We start from the raw sequence: 16070 nt of genomic DNA on the forward strand, positions 1-16070 counted from the left end.
AGTATAACCTATTCACTTCCATATTTTTATTTTTATTTTAAATTTGATTGGTTCTTGTTTGGTTTTACTGTAGATGGCTGAGTTATATATTATTTGAGGCCAGAATATTTTTTAAATGTGTAATTAGTTTTTACTCTGTACTTGTTGTTTTCCTTGTTTCTGACATATTTAATGGCACCCTCTTTACCATTGAATTAAAAATATTAATTGTAGTTTTGTAGTCTATATTTAATATTAATTGAAGTCTTTGTAGTTTTTAATTCATATTAAATGTAGTTTTTGTAGTCTGTAGTTAATATTAATTGCAGTATTAATCTTAAGTGATCGCATTAAATAATATCAGTTTAAAAAATAATATAATAATAATAAGTTAATTCTAATGATACGATTAGAATTTTTAATTATATACAAAATTTCTGGATCGTGCTTTTGGGGTTTTATAAATTTGAACATATTATAGTTTTAAATATTAGGAAAATGAGGGACAAAACGGTTGCAATGGTGCCTACTTTGATAATTCTGAGGTTTCAAAACGTAGAGGAAAAAAAAATATCTGCGCAGCGATTAATCAATTTTAGACTTGTAATAAATTAAAATTTTACTTTGCTCATAATATTTATTGTATATTAGCTGTCAGCAACACACACATCATGTAATCTAAATAGTACTTTAAACCCCTTCAAGGAAATGCTTACTAGTTAGAAACATTATACAAAAACGCTGGCACAACATGATAGTGTGATGGAATGAAATTCAATGTTTTTTTATTGGAAAAGAGGTGTCGCCATCTAGCGGCAAGGAGTAGAATTAGACCGAAGTATTAATGCTTAACTACGGAATTTCTTTTAGTTTGTATATCTTGAGAGCTGGTTTGCGGACTATTTGGTTTGTTGATTCTGTATTGCAACATCTGTTAATTTTGGTATCGAAGTAAAGTATACAAATTATTAACAATACAACTATAGTTAGTAAAGGCTTAATTATCTTTAGTTTAATGCAATTAACTCTTACCTTACGTATATTTCTCGAGTTTCCCTTTTTTTAACCTGAAGTATAAATAAAATAATAAACTCATCCGTGTAAGTGATAGTTTAGCTTATTGCTTCAGCGAGGCGCTAAGACCTTTCAGACTAATTTGAAGACAATTTGGGGCACAATGAATTTTAAAAAAAAGAAAGAAAATCGAAACAAACAACAGAAGAGGGTTTTTTTAATAATTTCTATCATTAGAGAGGAAATTGTATATTTTTCTGCAGATGAAACAGTTGTTCGAAGAAGGTTTTAGCATTGAACCGATGATTTTTTTGCCCTAGACGTATATGACGCTTATGTATCAAAATTACACACACATTTTGTTTTTATAAAGATAAAGTCGTGTTGCTTTCTACAGACAAGCTTAAAATTAACCATTGGCAAAACTAAGTTGACAATAGATAAAACGTTTTAATAATTCTATAAAATTCTTTCACGTTTGAACTATTTTGAGCTCGATATATACTGCTGGATAAATAATTTAGCAAATATTTTGATTTCTCATGCAGTTTGTTGGCTATAAAAAAGTTTTATTCCCATTTAGGCAAATGATATACAACTAATAATTCTTTTGACTTCTGGTCACACAGCCACACTTAAATATTTCAATAAGTTGGGTCACCGGGACAAACGGGATGTTCGCAGCATTTAGGATAAGGTCCTTTTCCTTTTTCTCGTCTGCATTTAGAACCCTTCAATAGCTGGAATTGTCCACACCTAAAACAATAAGAAAAATATGATTGTCAAAACATTTCGCACTAAATTAAAATCTAAAAAAAAATCTAATATATATATATATATATATATATATATATATATATATATATATATATATATATATATATATATATATATATATATATATATATATATATATATATATATATATATATATATATATATATATATATATATATATATATATATATATATATATATATATATATATATATATATATATATATATATATTAAAGATCGTTAGTAAAACAATTGTTTTTATACGCAAAAGTCGATGTAATTTTTTGAAAAATATGTAATTATTACAATTTTATAAAAGCACATTTTGGTAATATGTTAATCGTAAGGAAAGGAATGGTAACCTAGATTTGAAAAATATTCAGCTGTTCTTGGGGATAAAATTAACTTTTGAAAATGCCACACTCTAAAAGCATGTGTTAGAAATATACCGTATAACAGCTGAAATTGGAAACAGTGTTCCTCTCTCTTGAGCCATTTAAAAAATTCGATACAAATGTGAAAACTTAAGTTTATCTAATCTTTTACTCGCTCTTTTTTATTATATTGAATTTTTTTTTTTGCTACTTTTGACGTCAATTCAAGCAGGGACTTATAAATTGAAGATCTCAAGAAGGAAAATTTTTCTGAAAGAATGCATACATAATCATTATTTAAAGCAGGGTTTCTTAACCTGTAGTTCATGAACCCCTAAGGGGTTCATGAGTTATATTTTGGAGGTCCGCTGGCTACTTCTAATTTTTAAAACATTTGGAAGCCTACCCATTGCTTGTAAAGCGAGTTATGGCAGCTATAATTCCGTTTGCTACAGTGTATCTTTGCGAAGCGGGATTTTTCACAATTGTGACAATAAAAATTTAACATCGAGATCGATTGAATGTTGCCCGTTTGCTTTGTTGAAAACTATCCCCCAATTCAATTTGTTAAGTAAGGAAAAGCAGCAGCAACCTTCACATTAAAAATTTTGCATTCTATTAAAATAATAAAATCAAATGTTTTTTAATGATTGACGTTTTTTGCAATTGTTTTTTTCACAGGGGCGTGGTTCGTGACCTCTTAAAATTTTTTAAAAGGGGTCCATTATATCAAAAAGGTTAAGGAACACTGATTTAAAGCAAGAGATGTAACAAAAAATCACCATAAAAGAACTTAAAATAACTTTTAAATAAATTGAATTCCTAAAGGAAAACTCGCATTGAGATCATAACTTAAATGGGTCCTTTCGGCACATCCGATTTCAATTCTATTATTGGTTTTATGTGGACTGCAGAGTAGCCCACGTGGTATTTTTTACTATAAATCTTGCAGATTAATAATTTTCGAATTTACGTTAAATTGTTTTATTTTATCGTATTTCCTGTTTTATAGGTTTTGCTCTACTAAAACAGAATCTAATGTACAGTTTAATAACTCAAACAATGACGACGATGCGTACGACTTTTTAGTATTTAGGAATAATTTAAGACGCAAAAAATTATTTGCTCAAAATTTTAAAAATTTTATTTTAAGTAAAATTCCAGAAGAGAGAATCTTTGCCAACTTATCTCTATTAGACTTGACCAACCGGAAGCAAAAATAGAAAAATAAAACATTTTGTATCTGTCTCCACTAATAAATGATATATTCATGCATTTAATGTATACAACCATTTTTAAATAGATTTTGAGGTTAGAAATTCTTATCTATCGAATCGATTTTGGAAAAACTCTAACGTTTTCAAACGCTCTGAAAACAGAAAACTTCTTGGATAAACCATAAGAGGAAGTAAAAAAAAAAAAAAAAAAAAAAAAAAAAAACATTGCTCCGAAAAAAGTTTGTGGGTTGAAGATGTTGATGGTGCAGTTTCAAATTTTATACTATTCCGTTCCAGAGTGATATAGGAAAGCAATTATACATTAAATATCATAAACTACTTTAATAAAGAATCAAATATGATAAATAATAAAAATCTTTCATTTTCGCAAGTCTAGAGTTTTATCAAAATAAAAATTAATTATCATTTTAAATAAAAATGTGTATTACTAAATGATAAATTTTGAAAATATCCCTGAGAGTGTGACTGTAGGGCAAAGCAACACAGGAGTCCCATTTATCAAGAATTCAAAAATGCCAGTGATCATTAATTTCAAGGATTTTCATCTAAGTGAAATTGTTATAATGGTTTAATCATAACTCGCCAAATCAGTGATTTTCTAAAGAGTTAATTTTTTCTCAAATATTTAAGCTATTTCTACGTTCTGAAACCTAGATAAATCCTTGTGACAAGATAGTATATACAGTTTAATAATTGCTTTGAATCGAGTATAAGACACTGAAACTGCGGCATTTTTGTTACTTTTTTAGCCATTTATGAAAAACATTCTCTGTGTGAACTTTTGCTAAATTTGTACACAATATTTAAATGAATTTACTCACCCTACAGCAGAGAGGTTGCCATCATTGCAAGTATTTCGAGCACAGGGATGTTCCGTCCCGAAAGTTTCCCCATCCTTATGCTTACCACAATCTTCTGCAGAACAAAACACAATATTGACATGAAGATTACAAAATATTATAAAAAAGTATTCTCTAAATTTGTATCATAAATAAATTCAGAGAATAAATAACATGATTTTCAAAATAAGCTATTTAAGACCATAATGCCAAATTTTAAAATGATTTATTACATATATTTAAGAGTAAATCAGAGTTTTACTAAAATTGGATTTTAAAAGTTGTTGATAAAGTCATTAGTCCACAATTTTTTAAAATATTGATAGAAGTGAGGCCTGTATGCTATTTCATATCGAAAGACTAAAAAATTTCGATCATTTAAGTAAATTTTTAACTGAGTGACAATTTGTCATCAATGATTTTATTCTCACTGTTAATTCCCATTAAACATATAGATGGCGCTGTAAGCGTAAATTGAATTTAATTGTAGAACTGAGTGCTGGAAGCAGCAGTGTATGTGTATGTGTATTGTGTAACGGGCTCACGAGCGAGTCTGTAATGCTGGTACAAAATAAATGAGTAAAAAATTAATACAGTCCAAATTGTGTGTGAGCTATTGATCTGACCAAACTGGTCAAATGGTCCTCCGAGAACGGAGGTGAGTTAAAACCTATGGATTAAAATACGAATTTCATCACTTAAAAGGTATGTACCAGTTTTGAAATTTGATTGAGATAAATTGTGCATTGACTTTATATTGACTATATATAAATATAAACTATGTTTAAAGGAGCGAAAAAAGAGTATTTAAGGCAAATTGCCATTGAGTTAGGTGAAAATGTTACTGAGACTATGACTATTATTGAGCTAACGAACTTAATAAAAAACAACGAAACATTTGTTAAAGAGCCAGAACTTGCTACTGACATAGCAAATACTATAATTAATGATAGAAAAGCAGAAAAGGAATCGTTGTTACAGTTAGAAACATTTAAGTTTGAGAGAACAAAAGCAGAATTAGAACTAGCTAAACTGTGAAACGAAAACAAATTTGAGAACTCCGAAAGTACTGAATCGCTGGATTCACTCGTCAAAAGTGTCCGGACTCTAACAGCTAAAGTTCCTAGTAGACCTGAAGGTTGGAGTTATTTTTTCTCATCCTTAGAAAGAGCATTTAACTTTAAAAGTGTACCCGAGAAATACAAGGCGGAAATTCTGTTAAATTTATTAGGAGAAAAGGCCACAATCGTGATTACTTATATAAAAGATAACGAGGTAAATGATTATTCTAAAGTAAAATCAATCGTAATAAGAGAATTTGAGCCCACCCCTCAATCGTGTTTAGAACATTTCAAAAATACATTCCGACAACCAAACGAAACACACGTACAATACGCGTCTCGATTGATAACAAATTATGATTATTATTTGAAATTAAGGAAGGTGTCGGATTTCGAAACATTAAAAGAGTTAATCGTATCAGACAAAATCTATCAAACACTTGACAAAGATACCGCATACCATATAAGTATGAAACAGGGAGACGATTGGTTCAAACACTCTCAATTATCGAAAGAGATCGATCTATACTACACATCGCGTGGGGAAAAATTAGTCAATAGTTTAGAAAACGTAAAAAATCCCCACTCAAAAAATGCTTCGCGAGTATTCTTGTCAGATGCTAAAATTTCTAAATGTGTTTTATCGTGTAGTGAAAATCATCCATTATATAACTGCCCTGCTTATAAAAACTTATCCGTAAATGATCGAGTAGAAGTTGTTAAAACTAATAAATTATGCTTTAATTGCTTAGGAAATAACCACAGAGTATCAAATTGCAAATCTAAGTATTCTTGCCAGAATTGTAAAAGGCGTCATCACGTGACTTTGCATTTCTCTCCTGAGAAAAAACCGTATGAGGCATCGGCGACTGCTAGTCGAAGCGTGCTTTCCCCCACCGCAGCTGAATTTATTACCAATCCTTCTAGAAGTGCGGAAGTTAATCAAAACAAAAACGAAGAATATTTTGCGGCTGCGAGTTTCGATTCGAATTCAATACAATCAAAATGTGTTTTGCTTAGTACGATTATTTGTTACATAAAAGATAATGTAAACAATTTAATTCCTTGCCGGGGTTTGCTTGATGTGGGTGCGAATTCGAATTTTATCAGCAAAAGATTATCTGATAGACTTAATTTAAGGAAAGAAAAAATAAATGCCTCAGTGTCAGGATTAAATGAATTGTCATTAGAAATAAAATCACGAGTGAGTACTACCATTACAAATGAGGAGGGAAATTTTAATTTAGATTTAAACTTTTTAGTTGTTCCAAGAATAATGGATTTTACCCCATCTAAACCAATTCAATGCAGTTTCCCAGAATTGAGAGATGTGAAATTGGCGGATTTAAGTTTTAACATGCCAGATCCTATTGATATACTTATAGGCGCGGAACATTTTTATGAAATTATGAGGATAGGGCAAATACAACCCCCTAATACAAAGTTAATTTTACAAAATACGGTATTCGGTTACGTGGTAAGTGGGAGCATACCAACAAAAAATTATGATAGGGTTCACTGCGGATTAATAAAGGATAACATGGAATTAGAAAAGTCCATTAGTAGAGTTTGGGAGCTAGAGTCCATTGGCATTAATGACGAGAATGAAAACAGCGACGAAAACGAAGACCTAAAGAACTTTAATGACACGGTGAGCTTTAAAAACAGGCGGTACGAGGTAACCTTACCTTGGAAGAGGAACTGGCAGGAGTTAGATGATAATTTCAACATTGCAAAGAAGAGACTTGACTCCCTGATTAAAAGAATGAATCGTGATAATTCACTATACTTTGAATATTGCGAAACTTTAAAAATTTATTTGAGAGAAGGAATAATTGAGAGAGTATTGGATCATTCAAAACCAAATGATAAGCCTGTGTTTTACCTGCCCCATTTGATTGTCAATAAAAAGGAGAGATTAACCACCAAAATTAGAATAGTGTTCGATGCTAGTGCACAAGGAATCGGACAATTATCTCTGAATGATTGTTTGTTTCAAGGGGTTAAACTGAATCCAAATATCTTTTATCTTCTGATCCATTTTCGTTTAAATCGAATTGCATTTCTGGCTGATATCGAGAAAGCATTCCTCCAGATATCCTTGAATGATAGAGACAGAGACGCTGTGAGATTTCTTTTTGGAAAGGATCTAAAACATATAGAGATATACAGATTCAAGCGAGTAATATTTGGAGTGAATTCTAGCCCATTTTTGTTGGCAGCTACCATTAAAAAGCATATAGAAAAATACCGTAAAGAGTTTCCATCCACAGTACAAGTACTTGATGACTGTTTATACATTGACGATTTGATAGCTGGAGAGGACAGTGAAGAAGCAGCCTTTGAAATTTCTAAAAGAGCGAAACAAATCATGGGAGATGCTGGAATGAACCTAAGAAAGTGGATTTCGAATAATGAAAATCTTATGAAAAAATTGAATGAAGAAGGATTTGATCTACTACACCCAGAGGACGTCGAAGGAAATCTGCATCGAGTCCTAGGCCTTTCTTGGAATCCCCTTAGTGACTTTATCACCGTGGAGATAGATAGCTTGCTTGAATTTCTTCAACAGGATAAAAATACCAAACGATTTTTGCTAATGGCTGCAGGAAGAATATTTGACCCTTTAGGTCTTCTCACTCCCTTCACCATCAGATTTAAATGTTTATTTCAAGAGATCTGGCAGAGGAAAATCACCTGGGATGAAGAGTTGCCACCCGACATTGCAAAAACGTGGAAGAAGTGGTGTACAGAAGTTTCTCAACTAAAAGATCTTAAAATTCCTAGACATGTGATGAGTCCTACAGGTGATGAGAATTTATGTGTCGAAATCCACACATTTTCAGACGCTAGTATCAAGGCCTATGGAGCCGCCGTGTACATAAAAATACGAGTCAAAGATCAAATCATTACCAATCTTGTGTCTTCTAAAACCAGAGTTGCACCCTTGAAGAAGATTACACTACCGAGGATGGAACTCATGGGTGCTGTGCTAGCAGCAAGATTAGCTAAAGAGGTGAAGAAGGTCATCGACCAAAAACATCAATCAACAAGCTTTTTCTGGACTGATGCTAAAATCGTACTTTACTGGATTCAGAGTTCAACCAAACAATGGAAAACTTTTGCGGCGAACCGTGTAAAAGAGATTCAAGCCTTGACAGCCCAGACGTCATGGCACCACTGTCCTAGTAGAGACAATCCCGCTGACATGTTAAGCAGAGGTGTGACTGTTGACGTTCTTCTTGGCAGTGCAAAATGGTGGTCTGGTCCTGACTTCCTTAAAGAGAACATTCCTGACGCTTATGAGGAGCAAACTGTTCATGAAGAAGAGTACCAAGTTGAACTTAAAAAGAACTGTGATTCCCATTTAGTGACATTAATTTCTATAGATAATGCTTCCCTTTTTGAGAAAATTCTTACCTTATCTAACAATTATACTAAAATTATTCATGTATTGAGTTTTCTTTTCAGATTCATTTACAATTGTAAAAATCCAGATGCAAAAAAAATTGGTCCCTTGTTAGTAAGTGAATTAAATGCAGCTGAAATTTGGTTGTTAAAATGTTTACAACGAAGTGAGTTCCCAGAGGAAATCAAAAGCTTGGAAAAGGGTAAGCCTGTTCCGAGGAACAGTAAGTTGTCTTCATTGTGTGTTTTTCTAGATGAAAATAAGCTGATGAGAGTTGGTGGCAGATTATCTCTGTCTGACTTGCCTGTTAATTCTAAGTTCCCCATCATTTTACCGGGTAAGAATTCTTTAACCACCATAATTTTGAGATATTGTCATTTAAAATATTTGCACTTGGGACCACAAGCATTATTATATCAAGTTCGACAAAAGTTCTGGCCTCTTAACGGTAGAAATAATTGTAGGAAAATTGTACATAGTTGTATCACATGTTTTAAAAACAAACCGGTTATGAGTAAACAAATAATGGCTGATCTACCAAAGGAGCGTACAAGACCTAATTATCCATTTAACATCACGGGAATTGATTTTTGTGGCCCATTTTCTATTAAGTTCAAAAACCAGAGAAAAGGGGTCACAAATAAGGTTTATGTTGCTGTTTATATTTGCTTGTGTACCAAGGCAATACACTTAGATTTTGTAACTGATTTAACTTCTCAATCGTTCATTGCCAGTCTAAAACGTTTTTTTGGGAGACGGGGCAAGTGTTCAAAAATTATGACCGATAATGCAAAAACATTTATCGGTGCTAACATTGAGATTAAGAAGTTAAGGAAATTGATAAATTGCCCAGATGAGATGTTAGCCAGTTATTTTACTAATGAAGGGATTGATTGGAAATTCATCCCACCAAGGTCACCAAACTTCGGGGGAATTTGGGAGGCTGGTGTGAAGTCGTTTAAGTTCCACCTAAAAAGAGTAATTGGCAATCAAAATTTAACTTTAGAAGAATTCTTGACAATTTTGACTGAAATCGAAGGTGTTTTGAACTCCAGACCTCTCACTCCACTATCACCGGAGTTTGATGAATTTGAAACTCTATCACCTGGTCATTTCTTGATAGGTCATCACCTCACTCGCTGAACCCCAACTAATAGATATAACTGAGAATAGGCTTTCTAACTGGCAAAAGATTAATAAGTATAGTCAGAGAATATGGAAGTTGTGGAAAAGGGATTACCTTAATAATTTACAGGAACGTAATAAATGGAAATTTGAAAAGAATAATGTAGAAATAGGAACCCTGTGTTTGATAAAGGAAGAGAATTTACCATCTAAGCAATGGTTAGTAGGACGAATTGTTGAGGTGATGCCTGGCCGTCACACAAAAATAAGAGTAGTGAAGTTAAGTTTACCTAATGGCAAACAACTTCAAAGAAATATTCGTGACATTTGTATTCTTCCCATAGAGTAATTGTGCAAATAGAAAATTAGCTTTAGTCTAATATCTCAATGTCTGCTTTATGTCACAATGTTAATTGTATGATTCATATATATATTTTTTTTTCTTCTGTATAACATTATATTGTTAATTGTGTAAAATTTATTGAAATTTACAATTTCAATCGTGGGGAGTGTTAATTCCCATTAAACATATAGATGGCGCTGTAAGCGTAAATTGAATTTAATTTTAGAACTGAGTGCTGGAAGCAGCAGTGTATGTGTATGTGTAATGTGTAACGGGCTCACGAGCGAGTCTGTAATGCTGGTACAAAATAAATGAGTAAAACATTAATACAGTCCAAATTGTGTGTGAGCTATTGATCTGACCAAACTGGTCACTCACGAAAGTGTGAAAACATATATATAAAAGTATAATTACAAAATTCATACATTTTCTTAAATATTTGCTATAAGGAAAGCAAATTGAGTGTTCGCGGGTGACACAAAATTTAATATCTGATTAAAAATTCTGATTCTATATATATATATATATATATATATATATATATATATATATATATATATATATATATATATATATATATATATATATATATATATATATTCCAGCAGTATTCAATCTTTAAGCTCATTTACAATAATGTTTGAGTTAAAATTGAACAAATCTTCTTATATGTTGAATAAAATGGAAAAAAAATCAATGAGTTCGGTATGCTGAAGGTCAATGTTGATCCGTGCAGTAGTAAGTTCCAAGAGATGGTGTTCCAAAAAGAGGTAAGTTCGTGTACTCTGAACAGACGAACGCCGTTGGCGGCAAGTGATAAAATTATGCAATTAAATAAAGTCAGTTTAATAGAATTAAAGAATATAAATGGGAATAAAAATTCAGTTTATAAGCATTTGGAAAAAAAAATTGTAAATAGATTTTTAAAAAAAACACATACTTAAATTATAGTTCAAGAGTCGGAAGTAACAAGACTGCACTAAGCTTTAACTGAATTATTTAATTTCGCTTACCAAGATTGAACTGTGAACTTAGTTTCATGAAAAATAAACAAACGGGCAAATATGCAAAATAAATATAATAATAAATTGAAAAAAAATAGAGAAATTATATCTTAAAGGCATCTTGGATTCCTCGGTGTTATGGGAATCTGTGTTTAAATAAGGAAGAAACGCCACCTTCGCAAAATTCCTTATTTTTCCGTTTCATAGTATCATCTGAAAAACTGTTCTAGGTAAAAATGAATGTCTACTATAAATATAATAGCAACATAAAGATAACAATTTTAATGTAAATTATAAACATGCTACTTGATATGAATGTATGTTAGATAAATTAGGGGAGGCCACACACTGAGAGAATGAGCAGAAAGCTAGCGCCGTACATGAGGCAAATTCTGGAAATTTTCTTTCAGAATGCGTACATTTCTGCGCATCCTAACGCGATCGTATTGAAACTGGTTTCTCGTATATTTCTTGTTTCTCGCTCGTTCCTTCAGCGTGTGACCCGCATTAATCGTGTAACAGAGATAGCTACTTGCTTCCAGCTTCAACTGTCATTACCACCAGCACCAATCCAATCAAAGCAAATACAACTGTGTTCCGCAACATGACTTTGATGTCCTTTAACTGCAAAAAGATAAATAATGAGTTTACTGAGTTTTTATATGTTATTTAGCGAAACTAAAGTCATAAAAAATTTAAAATGAAATAGAAATTTAAGAAAATTTACGTTTTGCCAGTTAAATAGAAATGAGACAATAATTCTGTTTGTGTCAGACCAAAAATGAGAAATGTATAGTTTATCTAAAATAAGAACTCCCCCAGACATTCGTCTGAACCTGTGGCGGTGACTATGGTAACGAGGCGTGATTATTTCAATTAGGGATGCGGGGTCACTGTTTTGGACTAGTTTTGGGTCGGGTCTGCGAGAGAAAGAGAATTTCTTTCTTCGGTGTATTGTGTTAAATCCTAAAGTGAAGCTATCCTCCCTGAAATGCGCCATTCTTGTTTCCATAGCACCAGACGGCCTTAGACTTTGTGGCGGGAGGAGTGCTTAGCTTAGACAAACTATAAGGTTTCAGCCTACTTAAAAAACGAGAGGGGGGAATTTTTGGCGTCTTTATTATAAAGTTTACGGAAGCATTGAGCCTTATGGTTTTCGTTTTTATTCCACCATAATCAAAAGTTTAGTCAATTTAAAAAACAAAAATTTTTTCGAACTTTAAATTTTTATTTCTTTTTTATTATCTTCCTGTTAGTTTACTTATGAAAACTTGACGAATTTCAATTGGTGTTAATTTGATGATTGATGATATGGCCTGAGATTCAGAAAATAATTCGTCGTTGAAATTTTTATTCTGGACATAGCAGGCTAAGGAAATTGGACAAAGATAAAAATGCTTGTTTAAAAAAATGGACACAGTTCAAAATATTGATTATTTATTATTACTTTTAATAGTAGTCGAAAAAAATTTGATTTGAAAGATATAAAATTTTCACATCATTTTTAAGCATGTAATTTTAAATGCAAAAAAAAAATGAGCATAATTTGAACTAGTAGCTTAGATAGATAGTAGTAGTTTAGCTGTCGGAAAAACAAATTTTAATTAGGCGACACAGAAACTACACACATTTCATTTTCGCATTTCATTAGATTCAATACTTTACACATTTCATTAAAATTTTGTAGAAATCAGCTGCATCCCCTTTGAGATATTTTTATACAGTATTTTTAAAGAAAAATAAATCTTAAGCTTTTTAAGAATTCTTGGCTACTTTAAGGGTAACGCTGAACTTCAATGTCCTGAATTCCACTGGACAGCATTTAATAGAATTTTATCACTTAAATAACATTTCAAGTGAGGTTTTTTTCTGTTTGTATGCTTTTACAAAGTGCTTGCCTGTGTAAAAAATAAAAGGATTTAAACTTGTTGCTTGGGGTCTTATATTATAATGCAAATTATAAGAAATTTGAATTAAATAAACTTTAAGATATTTTTTTATCATTCACATATAAATATATATTTCTAGTATAGTGGATTTGACTAAAACTAAAGGAATACACTTTAAAAATATCCTATACTCAATGCAAAAATGCTAAAAATTAAAGATTATCATATTTTAGTAGTAATTAAAAAACATAAAAATTATTAAAGTTTTATTAATAGATTTTCTTAAAGAAGGGAAGCTACATTATAAAAGGAAAATATAGATGCTTGAAAAAAATACAACTTACTTAAAGACGATGTTTAATTTATCTTCCTTAAGTATTTCAATGTTTAGTATTTTAGTTACCTTTAGTTTTATACTCTTAGCAGCAAAGGTATAAAGTTTATTTTATTAGATATGGATTACGTTTTATTGAGTTACATTATAAGTAATGGCTAAGCGATAATTTCATCAAATATTTACACGAATTTAATATCTATTTATTTAAAGCAGGGACAAAAAATCTTCACTTGTTTTTAGCTAAGGAAACAAAGTGCTAAAATATCAGACAAGTGAGCTACTATAAGCATGGACACTCAAACATAGATGGTTACAAATTTCTGAACAAAATTTCTTAGTTACGTGGACAACGATCAAAAGTCTGAAACTAAAATACAAGTTGGGAAAAAAAACGAGATTCACAGCATTGCATAAATGGACAAGATTAGCACTAAAAAAGTTCTATAATTTTATAAGTTCATAGTTAATTTTCATGTATTTTTATTATTTATGATCATATTTTTTTACACATTTTGTATTATTATTTATTATTTTTAATCATTTTAATTAATTTCGTTATTAAGTTCATATTTTTTTATTTAAATATTTTAATGAGTTTTATAAGTTATATTTTATTTTAATACTATATTGTTACAATTATACTTACCAATTTACGCTGGTTCAATAATAATAGGAATAATTTTCTTTTTTATGATGTCTCATGGGCAGATGTGCTTAATCAATGAAGATCAGTCAGATGGGCTTTTCTTTTTCATTTTCTAATCTTTTTCTTTGGTTCTTTTCAGCTATTTATCTATGTAGAATATGTTGACCCTTCAAGTGTTTGAAAATTAGGATTCCAAAGACTTGTACACAAACGTACAAGGACGTTGGATTGCTTACACCCTAACACTGACATATAAACAAATCACAACACACAGTATACATACAAATTAGGGCTAATGTACAAAAGTATTCAAGCAAAGCAATGTGAAGTAAACTGAGAAAGAAGTTCCGGGAGTGACGTGTACAGCTAGCAGCGGTGATCCCCAAATATATTATTTATTTTGGCTTAATAATTGTTGTATAATTTTCAGTTAAAATCTGATATCAGGTAATAATAGCTATTGCAACAACATAAACTTTGTTTTCCACAAAATTAGATACCTATTCTATTTAATAAAGATTAATACCTTCAGCTTTTAAAAATTTCAGTTGAAAGTTTTTTCTTTCCTACTTATGCAACATTATTCTGAAACATATTTTTAAAAATCTTTCTTAAATTTTTGTTGCTTAAAAAACTCACTAAATATTTTTCGTCAAAGAGGTAATTTAGTTATAGTGCTCAAATAAAATTCTTAATATACGTCGTTAGAATTTTAAATAATTATTCATTACTGAATCGCATGCATTAAGTGAACATGGTTTTGCATAAAATTTATTGTAAAAATTAAACAGTTACTAAACATTCTTATCATAAGATGTTGGACATCAATACAATATTATACGATCATTTTATGATAATATAATGGAAAACAAATTTGGCTATAAGCGTTTAATTTTGAATAATAGTAAAAAATAACGCGAGGAGAAATAAATGCTGGTACATACATGAGTCAAAAAATTTGAAATTTACATGTTAGAACTTATATAAATTTTCCATCTAAGATACCTTTATTTCTCAAATGGTTTTTCTGCTCAATGACAATGCACAAAAAATAAAAGAAGACGATTATCTTTTTATGATGTAAAAAGATAATAAGACAACGCTTTAATTTAATGACAAACAATTCAAATAAAACATATAATTGTGTACAAATGATGTTATTTACTGATTAAGATTTGTTTTATTTTGAAACCGGGGATAATTAGACAGTTGTCTTTCAAAATGCAGTTAAATCAATAAAATAATATTGATATTTTCATTTGCAAAGTATGTTTAGATTACTGTATTGATTAGTTTCATATAAATAAACAGTAGATTTTTTCCATATTTTTGTTGTTTTTAATCTTTACATGCATATGGGCCACATATTAAGAGATATATATTTTGGCTTCATAATGTTATTCATATTTATATTTGTGCTGTAATTTGCATGTAGTCCTGGTGGTGAGACTTCACCAGGGGGGGGGGGGAGATTTCACCAGTTCTTCAATTCAGAAATCAACACCAGGTTGCAGGGCATACAAAACAGTTAAAATAATATGACTTCTTTGAAAGTCGATGGAGAAATCGAGAAAGAAGTGAAAATCGGATATTTTGTTTATTTAATTCAGAGGATAGATTACAGTACTGGAAAGGTTAGTATTGTTTTATATCTTCTCACACCTTATAAAAGAAAATCTCAATATTCAGTTTTAAATGATTAAAATTATACTGATTAAGCATACCACAAAAGCATATATCCTACACTTGGACAAGAGGACACCAATTTTTGACAATACAGGACGATAAAAGTTTAAAAAATAAATAGCTCTGCTACCAATCCTGTGATACTAAATAGGTTTACAGCAAGAGTTTTTATAACTTAAATGAAAGATTAATGCATGAGAGAAGAAATGCTTTGAGAAATTGTTCTTGCCCTCTAGCAACGATATACTAGCTGAATACCGGTACCGGGTGAGTCGATTAACCTCTACTTAACAACAGTAAGAAGTCATGCACAAATCTGAAAGGCATTTACCGACGCAATTAAAGAG

The 16070-nt window shown here is 30.8% G+C and overlaps 1 long non-coding RNA gene across 1 annotated transcript; it reads right to left on the reverse strand.

Annotated features, from left to right (window-relative positions):
- Positions 1-1541: 1541 nt before the first annotated feature.
- Positions 1542-13521, reverse strand: LOC147802181 (uncharacterized). The gene is made up of 4 exons (XR_015429696.1): positions 13399-13521; positions 11702-11789; positions 4206-4299; positions 1542-1749 (listed from the first exon to the last, which is right to left on the reverse strand). It is a non-coding gene; the product is annotated as an uncharacterized LOC147802181 (long non-coding RNA).
- Between the last annotated feature and the right edge of the window lie 2549 nt (positions 13522-16070).

This window comes from Parasteatoda tepidariorum, chromosome 10 (assembly GCF_982258835.1).
Source record: "Parasteatoda tepidariorum strain Cologne lab strain chromosome 10, Ptep-v5.0, whole genome shotgun sequence".
Classification (NCBI taxonomy): Eukaryota; Metazoa; Arthropoda; class Arachnida; order Araneae; family Theridiidae; genus Parasteatoda; species Parasteatoda tepidariorum.